The sequence below is a fragment of the Drosophila persimilis genome, unplaced genomic scaffold (assembly GCF_003286085.1).
Source record: "Drosophila persimilis strain 14011-0111.01,24,50 unplaced genomic scaffold, DperRS2 tig00001154-arrow-arrow-pilon, whole genome shotgun sequence".
Taxonomy (NCBI): domain Eukaryota; kingdom Metazoa; phylum Arthropoda; class Insecta; order Diptera; family Drosophilidae; genus Drosophila; species Drosophila persimilis.
Window position 1 is genome coordinate 135,790 of NW_020825430.1, and position 12,777 is coordinate 148,566.

Genomic DNA, 12,777 nt, shown 5'->3' on the forward strand with positions numbered 1-12,777 from the left:
TAAGAGTTTTTGGCTCAGTAGCGATAGCTCTAGATAAAACAAAGAAATCAAAGTTCGCACAGAAAGGCTTAGAGTATATAATGGTGGGCTACTCGGATATGGCCAAAGCATACCGTTTGGTCAGTAAAGAAACCAGGAAACTCGTAGAGAGTAGGGATGTCATTTTTGTAGAACCTGAAGGGGGCAAACTAGATGCATCATGTTCCAATGACATAGCATCAATTGAGGTTCAACAAAACCAGAACGCTGAACCCGAAATGGATAGCGAGCAATTTAAAGATCCAGAAAATGAGCCAGAAAATCAGGAGGAGATTAGGTCTAGTAATGACATTCTTGTAATTCCAGAACCAATAAGAGGACCAGGACGCCCAACCATAGTACGGACGGGCAAACCAGGACGACCAAGGAAGCAGTATCATATGCTCAATGCGATACTGGCAGCAGACGTACAAGTTGCACAAAACTACGCACAAGCTGAACGGTCTACTGAAGGCGAGATATGGAAAGCATCAATGAAGGACGAGTACGAATCTCTCGTGAAGAACGGCACGTGGTCGCTTACTAAATTGCCTAGCGGGAAAAAGTCCATTGGATGCAGATGGGTTTACGCAGTTAAGTCCAATCCGGATGGAAGCGTGAACAGGCTCCAATCACGTCTGGTGGCGAAAGGTTGTAGCCAACGCTACGGGATCGACTACAAGGAAACATTTGCACCAGTTGTACGCCACGCAACTATCAGGTTGATAATTGCACTTGCAGTCGAACATGGTCTCCACCTACATCAAATGGATGTTGTCACGGCGTATCTCAACGGCGAATTGGAAGATGAGGTTTTTATGAGACAACCTGAGGGCTTCATCAGCGAAGTTCACCCAAATCACGTTTTGAGGCTTCACAAAAGTATATATGGCCTAAAACAATCAGGAAGAGTGTGGAACTCTACGTTGGATGCAACGCTGAGACGCATTGGTTTTATACCGACTGTCAACGAACCCTGTCTGTATCGTAAGCCAGGTAAAAATATGTGTCTAATAGCTGTCTACGTAGATGACATTATTTTGGCGTGTAAGGACCTAGATGATATATCTGATATCAAGATAAAGATCGCAGTAGAATTTGATGTGGTTGACATCGGGCCTATGCAATACTTTTTAGGTATTGAGGTGAAACGTGAAGGCAGTACAGGTGCGATTTCAATCAGCCAACGGAAATATATTAGAGAGTTGCTCGAACAGTACAATTTGAAAGATTGTCGACAGACGTCCACGCCTCTTGAAGCTGGTTACCAGGTGGCATGCAATCATTCCAAAAGCTAATTGGAGAGTTATCTTATCTTGCTGTTATGACTCGTCCAGACATTGCGCATTCGGTGAACAAATTAGCACAACGTAACAAGGATCCTCATTCCGAGCATGAAGCGGCAGCCAAGCACATCCTTCGATATTTGGCAAAAACTATCGACTGGGAGAAATGCTACACAAAGCAAGGAAAGGCAATTGAGTGTTTTGTTGATGCAGATTGGGCAAGTGATATGACGAACCGAAAGTCATTCACTGGCTATGTATGCATGTTGGCAGGAGGAGCGGTTTCTTGGGAGTCAAGAAAGCAATCGACGGTTGCCCTCAGTTCCACGGAGGCAGAGTACATAGCCTTATCATCTGCAGCAAAAGAGGTGATATACTTTCGCAGCCTACTGATTGACTTAAAGCTGATATCCAAGGAGTCAGCTATTCAGATGTACGGCGACAACATTGGAGCACAGCAGCTTGCTAGAAACCCCATGTTTCATGCACGTACAAAGCACATCGACGTCAAGATACATCATATTCGAGAGGTTCTCAAGAGGGGTGAAGTCAACATTGCATATCTGCCAACCGATGAGATGATAGCAGATGTCCTCACAAAGAACTTAGCCAAGGTTAAGCACCATAAATTTGTATTCGCATTTGGTTTAAAAGATCGTTTATAAGTGCTTGACATGTTATTGAATATTAGTTAAGTATATTTAAAGTTTGTAAACATGCGTTGTGTTGAGGAGGAGTGTTCAAAGTGACCGCCACGATAATTAGATATTGATCTGTAACAACACTGCGCATGTGCCCTGCTGCATATCGATGTTCTCATATCGATGTTCTGTATATCGATGTTCCCTTTTTCGGTGTCTCTCTCTTGCGTATGTTACTCGGAAGCACATATAATTCTGTATACTGATATTCTGCTGTCTTACAAATAAAATAACTTTAACAATTACGATTCCAAAACATCAAAAAATACACTCTTTTACCATCAAACCTACGTAGCGTCAACGGCTCACATCTTTTCACTTACGGAAAAATTTACTTACACATAACCTATCATGACATTGAAAATATGACTTTGTTTTACATTATGCCAGATGAATACATGTCAGAAGATTTGCTATTGGGTAGACCTTTTTTGAAGAAGTATAAGTTAAAATTATCATTTTATGAACATCATAAGCCCGAGACAAATAAAATTGAAAATTTAAGTTTCAAATTAAGTGAGAAAAAAACAATTTCGCCTAGCATAATTGTTTCCAACGATATAGCCTTAGATCAACTAACTCCCACGCATCCGGTTGACACTGCTAATAGTTATGAACCCCTTCAAAAATCAAAAACACCAATTAATAATTCAGAAACATTAGACCATAAATTAGACAGATTAGGGAATGAGACAGCAGGTAGCATTAAAAAAAAACCCCCGAATAACAGTGAACTTCCGATAAGTAATGCGCTTCTAGATGTAATTGAGCAAACTTCCGATATTCAGAATATTTACAATATAGAACAAATTGACATTGAGGATTACAATATTGATTACAAACTTAGTGAAAACTCGCGTAGTGAAATCCGAACATTAATTGAATTAAATTATTTAGACCTGCCCAACATACCAGCCATTGAACATAAGTATGAAATGAAGATACAAATTATGTCACAAATTATGTCACTTCCACCAACAGTAGAACTCAGCAAACTTGTAGCTACTGCAATTCAGGAGACCATGTAGTAGACCATGTAGACCAAGAAATAAAAGTAGAAGGTAACGCATTAATAAAAATACATAATAGCAGTGTACAATTAAACGAATTCGTAATATCCAACTCAATACCAGAATTTGCACAGAGCATATACATCAACAATAACGTAACAAAAATTAAACCACTATCTTATTTGCAAACCAAAGAAATCGTTATAGAAAATACGTGATTAAATAATGTATTACATGTAAGCTTAATACTACTATTTGTCATAATCATAATAGGATTAAGCTACAAATTGTTTAGTCTAAGTAAAAGCAATAAGCCTAAGACCGACCCGCACATAGAAACATCCTTAGACGAAGACGAAGAATCCCCAGCAGGCACAGTTTTAGACGCACCTGAACTATATCCAAGGATAATCGCCTGAGGACAGGCTTAAATCTAACAATGGGGGAGTGACATATCTATAGTCCATGCTCCGCATACCCTTGTCTATGTCTATTACCCTACACCCACAATACAATAAACAATCCGACTTTACTATAAACAATCCGACACTCGCAGCTTCGAAACCCCATAAACAATCTCACGCTCGAAATGGACCACGCGTAGCCGATTGCAGGCAATGTAAACAAACACCCTAAGCTAGAAGTGGAACATAAAACAATAGATGCCGCACTAGAATCCAGCCGCACTAAAATCCAGCCGCACTAGAATCACGCCACTCTTCAGAGATCAATCAAGTAATGCAACACCGATCATACGCAGCGGAAGCCTTTCATCAAAAGCCGCCTTTCCCACATATCGATCGAGTCACGTACTCCATCTCCGAAGCCGAAGTCGAAGCCAACGCCTCCGAATCCAAATCCGAATCCCAAGCCGAGCATCATTATATAAATAGTCTACATTTAAGAAGGCAAATCAGTTCTGTTCAAGACAAACGTCAATCGCGACACCGTCGGAGAATTCAACAAAAGTTAATTCCATTCAAGACATCGGACATCAGTCATCGTCGGGGAAATAACTAATCAATGTGCACTAAGTTTAAGTGAAAGAATAAAATCTTTTTTAAAACGTAAACTGCAGTGTCGCATATTAAACTGGCGCAGTCGGTAGGATCTCAGTTAAAAGTGAACCCTTTTTTTTAGACGATCAATTGGCGTAGTGACAGTTACAGTGCGTAATAACCTACAGTGATCAGAGAAAAAGTAACGCTAATACTAAAGAGATCCGCCAAAGAATCTACACACGATTCAAACTCAATTAATATTAGAAAAAAAAAAAATAAATAAAAAGAAATCAACATGCCGCTGACAGAAATACACCTCAACCAAGCCTTGAAGTCAATCAGGCAAATTCCACCATACGACGGATGCCAAGAACGTTTAAGTTCGTTCATAAGCAGGATTGAGTACATCTCCGGATTGTACCCAACAGAAGACCTCCGACAACAAAGCATCATGTACGGAGCCACTGAGGGTCAACTGTGCGGACGAGCACAACTTTTATCACAGAGCCTTCAACCCAACACCTGGAGTGATCTAAAGGAAGCTGTTCAAAGTGACCGCCACGATAATTAGATATTGATCTGTAACAACACTGCGCATGTGCCCTGCTGCATATCGATGTTCTCATATCGATATTCTGTATATCGATGTTCCCTTTTCGGTGTCTCTCTCTTGCGTATGTTACTCGGAAGCACATATAGTTCTGTATACTGATATTCTGCAGTCTTACAAATAAAATAACTTTAACAGAAGCCCTATTCAGCAATTTCAACAACCACACTCCATACGAGACGCTACTACAACAATTATACGATACCAAATTCAATGGGAGTATTCGTAAGTTCATAGAGGAACTAGAAATTAAGTCCAATGTTATAATAAGCAAACTAAATCTGGAAACTAGCGCAGAAAATAAGATAATCTTTAAAAACGCTCTGGAAAATGCCACCAGACATACCATAGAAGATGCTCTACCCAATAGACTGTTCATTATCTTAGCAAAGAAAGACATTTCTACTATGGCTAAACTAGAAAAATCAGCTCAAGAGTTAGGAATCTACGAAAATTTCGTAAATGATAACAAGAATCACGAACACTCACTACCCTCGCTATAGTAGTAACGATTATAACAATCAAAACCCAAGTACTTCCAGAAATAATCATGGAACGAATCGAAATAATTCAGGAAATAATGCAGTAAATAATAAAGGATTATTTAATGAATTTAGAAATTCCTTAAACCAGGGCAGAGCACAGAATCCCACTAACTATCAAATTAACCAGACTCAGGCAGGTAGCAGTGCACCGAATCAGACAGTCAAACGATCTAGGGAAAGCAAAAGTGGACATATGAAAATGGATGTAAATTTTCAGCAGAGTGCCTCGGAAGAAATCGAGGAGGACCATATATAGAAATAATTGTAAATAATAAAAAGTTAAGAGGTATCGCGGACTCGGGATCGTCAATAAATATAATAAGGGAAAACTATACAGATTCCAAAGTCGATAGCGACAACCTCACCGTCCATACCATCAAAGGACCCGTCCGTCTGACTCAGAGCATTACACGTAATGCAATCAAAAACTGTCCGACCGCACACAAAGGTATAACTACACCCAAGTGCCTTGACCCATCTCCTGAAGGAGAGCAATACTTCACTTCCGCATTAGAGAATGAATTAAGGGAATGTAACCAGCTAAGGTTGGAACATCTAAATGACGAAGAAAAGGAGAAACTAAAGAAAGTTCTCTATGAATTTAAGGACGTGCAGTATAAAGAAGGTGACATTTTGACCTTCACTAGTACTATAAAGCACGAAATTAAAACCCATCACGAAGATCCTGTATATCGTCGACCATATAAGTATGCTCAAATACACGATCAGGAAGTGACCCAACAAATAAAAGATATGATTAGACAGGGAATCATTCGTAAGTCGAATTCTCCCTATTGTGCACCCATTGCTATGATACCAAAGAAGATAGATGCTTCAGGAAAGCAGAAATATCGTATGGTAGTAGATTATAGTAGTAGTAGAGTAGAGGTGACAATCAAGGACAAATTTCCTACCCCCAGAATGGACGAAATCCTAGATAAACTAGGTAGGTGCCAATATTTTACAACAATCGATTTAGCTAAGGGATTCCATCAAATTCCCATGGAACCTAGCTCGATCCCAAAAACAGCTTTCTCCACGAACAATCTGTTAGAAGATTTAATTTTCAAAGATTGCCTTGTGTATCTAGACGACATCATTATCTATTCCACATCATTGGAAGAACATTTGTTGTCTCTTAAAAGGGTCTGTGGAAAGTTGAGAGATGCAAACCTCAAACTTCAAATGGATAAGTGTGAATTCCTTAAGAAAGAAACGGAATTCCTAGACCATGTAGTAACAACTAACGGCATAGTTCCTAGTCCAAAGAAAATATCCGCCATAATAAACTTCCCAATACCCAATACAACCACAAAAATAAAATCATTCATAGGTTTATGCGGATTTTATAGGAAATTCATTCCCAATTTTGCTAATATAGCAAAACCAATGACACCCAAATTAAAGAAACGAGCAGTCATAGACCCAACCGAGGAAAAATACGTCGAGGCCTTCGAAAAGTTGAAAGTACTTATCACCTCAGACCCCATCCTCGCATTCCCAGATTTCAACAAAATGTTCACGGTAACAACCGATGCAAGTAACATTGCATTAGGAGCAGTGTTGTCGCAAGACCACAAACCAATTTGCTATGCAAGTATAACCTTAAACGAACATGAAATCAATTATTCAGCAATAGAAAAGGAATTACTAGCTATAGTTTGGGCAACTAAGTATTTCAGATCATACCTGTTTGGTAGAACGTTTGAGATATTAAGTGATCACAAACCCTTGATTTGGATGAACAACCTCAAGGAACCAAATATGAAGCTACAACGATGGAAGATCAAATTAAATGAATTTGACTTCAAAATAAAATATTTACCAGGAAAGGAGAACCATGTAGCCGATGCGCTATCAAGAGTAGGTTAGGTTAGGTTAAGGTAGTAGCCGGGAGGGGGGGGATAAGAGCCTCCCGCCCCCAAGCTCACTTGGACCTATAAACAGGTCCGTTGTGTTGCCGCATGGGCATGTGCCCCTTCGCGTTGCCCGAACCGTGAGAGCATACTACTGCAGGTTAAGGGCAGTCCCATCCGGTGGCTTGGATGTATTTGGACAAGGTCCCTGGTTTGATTACGGATAGGTCCGAAATGTCCGTGAGGAAAGCGGCCCCGAGAATACGAAGACGACGATTTCCAAGGGCTGGGCAGTGGCAGAAGAAGTGGGGGACCGATTCCTCCTCCTCCTCGTCGCGACAACTCCTGCAGAAGTCGTTATGAGGGATTGACAGTCTAGAGGCGTGAGTGCCGATCTGCCAGTGTCCCGTAATGGCTCTAGTAACTGCAGAGCACTGTGCTCTGCTGAGTTTATACAGCTCTGCTGAGCGCTTCTTCGATCGATATGGCCATATCAATCTTGAGACTTTACAGGAAACGGTTTGCTGCCATCTCCTATTGGCATTTTGCTCGAACAATCGCACGTAGCCAAGGGCATCGCTACTTGCTCCCTCTCCGATAGGAGAGGAATCGTAGTACCCTGCCTGGCTAGCTCGTCGGCGGCGTCATTCCCCTCGATGTCCCTGTGGCCGGGGACCCATATAAGGAAGAGATCTAACTGCTCTGCGATCTCGTGCAGAGACCTGCGGCAGTCATTTACAGTCGCTGAGTTCGACGATATTGAGCCTAGAGCTTTGATAGCTGCTTGGCTGTCCGAGAAGACGCACACTAAGTGCGTATCTAGGAGTAGTTTGGAGACGATCGAAATGGCCTCCTTGATGGCTTCAACCTCCGCTTGGAACACACTACAGTGATCCGGGAGCCTGAAGCAATGACTGATGTTCAGCTCGCTGAAGTAGACTCCGCCTCCCACGCGGCCGTCTAGCTTTGAGCCATCAGTGTAGAAGTGGACCGCATTTGCAGGCCCTGGTTCGCCCATCTCCCAGTCCTCCCTAGATGGGATTGATACCTGGAAGGGCGTCGAGAGGTGATCACTGGGGATACAGTAATCTGTCCTCTCTGGTAATTGCGGGAGTCTCATCAGGATTCCCGAGTGCCCGCGGATGCTTTCCACAGTCTGGCTTCTCTCATTCGGAGGGCGGAAAGTGTTGCCACCTTCTTTCCCATGAGATCAACCGGGAGGAGGTCCAGCACAGTATCCAGGGCTTCCCCTGGAGTAGTGCGTAGCCCGCCGGTTATGCATAGCTCTGCCATGCGTTGAACTCTGCTGAGTTTATTGAGGCCTGTCCTTTTGTCCAAGGCTGGCCACCATACCACCACTCCATAGAGCATGATTGGTCGTATGATGGCGGTGTAAAGCCACCGAACTATATATGGGGTCATTCCCCATTTTAGTCCGATGGCTTTCCTGCAAGTATAGAGGGCCACTGTGGCCTTCTTTACTCTATCCTCTATGCTCAATTTCCAATCGAGCTTTCTATCGAGGATAAGGCCAAGATACTTGGCGTTGTTGCTGAAGACTAGCGTTTCCCCACATAGTCTTGGGGGAATCAGTGCCGGAACTTTGTACTTCCTAGTGAAAAGCACCAGTTCCGTTTTAGACGGGTTGACGCCTAACCCGCATTTGTCTGCCCATTTCGACATTTTCGTGAGAGTACTTGTCATGCACTCACACAACGTCTGCGGAAATTTTCCGGAGAATGCTATAGCAACGTCGTCCGCGTACGCCACTACGCGGCAGCCACCCCCCTCTATCTCCCGCAGCAGTGTGTTCACTGCCACGTTCCATAGGAGGGGCGAGAGGACTCCGCCCTGCGGTGTGCCTCTGCTGACAAATCTGGAACACGTTGACGTTGCATCGTAGCATCTGATCGATCAAGCTCACCGTCCTGGAGTCAACGCCCAGATCCGTCAGTGCGCCCGTGATGGCGGTCGGAAGGATGTTGTTAAAGGCGCCTTCTATGTCGAGGAAGGCTACTAGGGTGTACTCCTTAAAACATCGTAACACCAATCTAACCTTCGAAATCACCCCTGAAATACAAAATATCAGAGAAAAGTATGTCATGGATTTTTATCTGGTAGGCAATCAACAATTCCTATCATGCATTGATGTATATTCTAAATTCGCTACCCTTGTAGAAGTTAAGAGTCGTGACTGGTTAGAAACAATGAGAGCCATCATAAAAGTCTTTAACGAAATGGGCAAGCCCCAGGGAATTAAAGCCGACAAAGATTCAGCCTTTATGTGCGCCGCATTGCAAGCATGGTTGAATGCGGAAAATGTGAAAATCGAAATCACTACCAGTAAAAACGGAGTTTCTGATGTAGAACGGCTACATAAAACGATCAATGAAAAATTAAGAATCATTTCAAGCGAGGATAACATAGAAAACAAGCTCACAAAATTCGAGTTAATTCTATACACTTATAACCATAAAACGGTTCATATTACTACAAAAAGATCCCCAGCTGATATCTTCCTGTACGCCGGACTACCAGATTATAACACCCAACTGAATAAAGTTAGGAAGATCAATCATTTGAATAACGATCGAATTGACTTTGAAGTAGATACACGCTACAAGAATGCACCCCTAGTTAAAACAAAAACAACCAACCCGTTCAAAAGAACAGGTGAAATTAGGCAGGCAGACGAAAAGCACTTTGAAGAGAAAAATAGAGGGAGAAAAATCACCCACTATAAAACAAAATTCAAAAGAAAGAAAAAATCGAATAAAAGTAAATACGATAATTGCAGAGTACCCGAAGAGAGTACTTTGAATCCGGAGCTACAACATGATTAAGATTATAATCTTACTAATGCTCACCGTCCTACAAGCTACCGGAAAGAATATAGAGATAGATCGCATCAACTCAAGGAATGGATATCTCATATTCAAAACAAATACCATTAACATACCCATTAATTATGAATACCACTATCTAACAATTAATATAACAAAAACAGATGAAACATATCAGAGTTTACTAGAACAGGCAACCCAATTTGATAATGAAATCCAAGTTCAATATTTAGTCGAGAAATTGCAACGTGAATTTAACGGCATAAAAATAGCCAAAAGAAACAGAAGAGGCCTTATAAATGCAGTAGGCACAATATATAAATATCTATTTGGAGCGTTAGATCAAGATGATAAGGTCGAATTAGAAGGGAAATTAGACAATCTGGCTAGCCACAGTGTTCAAGTTAACGAATTAAACTTAGTAATTCAAGCAGTAAATTCCGGCATAGAAGTTGTCAATAAATTAAACAAAGATAATGACAGAAATAAGCAACTAGAAATATTAATATTTAACCTTCAACATGTTACTGAGTACATAGAGGATATTGAATTAGGCATGCAGCTAACAAGATTAGGTATCTTTAATCCAAAATTATTGAGGCAGGATTACCTGAAACACATCGATTCAGAGAAATTATTAAATATCAAAACATATACTTGGTTGAAATCAGATACTAACGAAATACTAATAATTTCCAACATCCCACGAGAGATCAGAAATATTCCTATACTTAAAATTGTTCCATATCCAGATGAAGATAATAACATCCTCACTGACCTAACGCAAAACACTTATTACATTCTAGAAAACGATGTATATGAAAAAGAATCAAAACGAAAAAGAAATGACGAATGTATTTCAGGAATAGTCAAACAAGTAGAAACAAAATGTCCATACACCAAAGCACACCAAAACTTTCAAATAAGTTTCATAGAACCCAATATATTGTTAACTTGGAAATTACCAAGACCTTATTAAACCAAGATTGCCTAAACTAATAAATAAAAGTAGAAGGTAACGCATTAATAAAAATACATAATTGCAGTGTAGAATTAAACGAATTCTTAATATCCAACTCAATACCAGAATTAGCACAGAGCATATACATACATCAACAATAACGTAACAAAAATTAAACCACTGTCTTATTTGCAAACCAAAGAAATCGTAATAGAAAATACGCGATTAAATAATGTATTACATGTAAGCTTAATACTACTATTTGTCATAATCATAATAGGATTAAGCTACAAATTGTTTAGTCTAAGTAAAAGCAATAAGCCTAAGACCGACCCGCACATAGAAACATCCTTAGACGAAGACGAAGAATCCCCAGCAGGCACAGTTTTAGACGCACCTGAACTATATCCAAGGATAATCGCCTGAGGACAGGCTTAAATCTAACAATGGGGGAGTGACATATCTATAGTCCATGCTCCGCATACCCTTGTCTATGTCTATTACCCTACACCCACAATACTATAAACAATCCGACACTACTATAAACAATCCGATATTCTCAGCTTCGAAACCCTATAAACAATCTCACGCTCGAAATGGACCACGCGTAGCCGATTGCAGGCAATGTAAACAAACACCCTAAGCTAGAAGTGGAACATAAAACAATAGATGCCGCACTAGAATCCAGCCGCACTAAAATCCAGCCGCACTAGAATCACGCCACTCTTCAGAGATCAATTACTAATCGATTCTCAAGAACCACGCCATCGTAGCTGACCAATCAGAGGCCCTATTCTCAGCCACCCCCAAGTAATGCAACACCGATCATACGCAGCGGAAGCCTTTCATCAAAAGCCGCCTTTCCCACATATCGATCGAGTCTCGTACTCCATCTCCGAAGCCGAAGTCGAAGCCAACGCCTCCGAATCCAAATCCGAATCCCAAGCCGAGCATCATGATATAAATAGTCTACATTTAAGAAGGCAAATCAGTTCTGTTCAAGACAAACGTCAATCGCGACACCGTCGGAGAATTCAACAAAAGTTAATTCCATTCAAGACATCGGACATCAGTCATCGTCGGGGAAATAACTAATCAATGTGCACTAAGTTTAAGTGAAAGAATAAAATCTTTTTTAAAACGTAAACTGCAGTGTCGCATATTTAACTGGCGCAGTCGGTAGGATCTCAGTTAAAAGTGAACCCTTTTTTTAGACGATCAATTGGCGTAGTGACAGTTACAGTGCGTAATAACCTACAGTGATCAGAGAAAAAGTAACGCTAATACTAAAGAGATCCGCCAAAGAATCTACACACGATTCAAACTCAATTAATATTAGAAAAAAATAAATAAATAAAAAGAAATCAACATGCCGCTGACAGAAATACACCTGAACCAAGCCTTGAAGTCAATCAGGCAAATTCCACCATACGACGGATGCCAAGAACGTTTAAGTTCGTTCATAAGCAGGATTGAGTACATCTCCGGATTGTACCCAACAGAAGACCTCCGACAACAAAGCATCATGTACGGAGCCACTGAGGGTCAACTGTGCGGACGAGCACAACTTTTATCACAGAGCTTTCAACCCAACACCTGGAGTGATCTAAAGGAAGCCCTAATCAGCAAATTCAACAACCACACTCCATACGAGACGCTACTACAACAATTACACGATACCAAATTCAATGGGAGTATTCGTAAGTTCATAGAGGAACTAGAAATTAAGTCCAATGTTATAATAAGCAAACTAAATCTGGAAACTAGCGCAGAAAATAAGATAATCTTTAAAAACGCTCTGGAAAATGCCACCAGACATACCATAGAAGATGCTCTACCCAATAGACTGTTCATTATCTTAGCAAAGAAAGACATTTCTACTATGGCTAAACTAGAAAAATCAGCTCAAGAGTTAGGAATCTACGAAAATTTCGTAAATGATAACA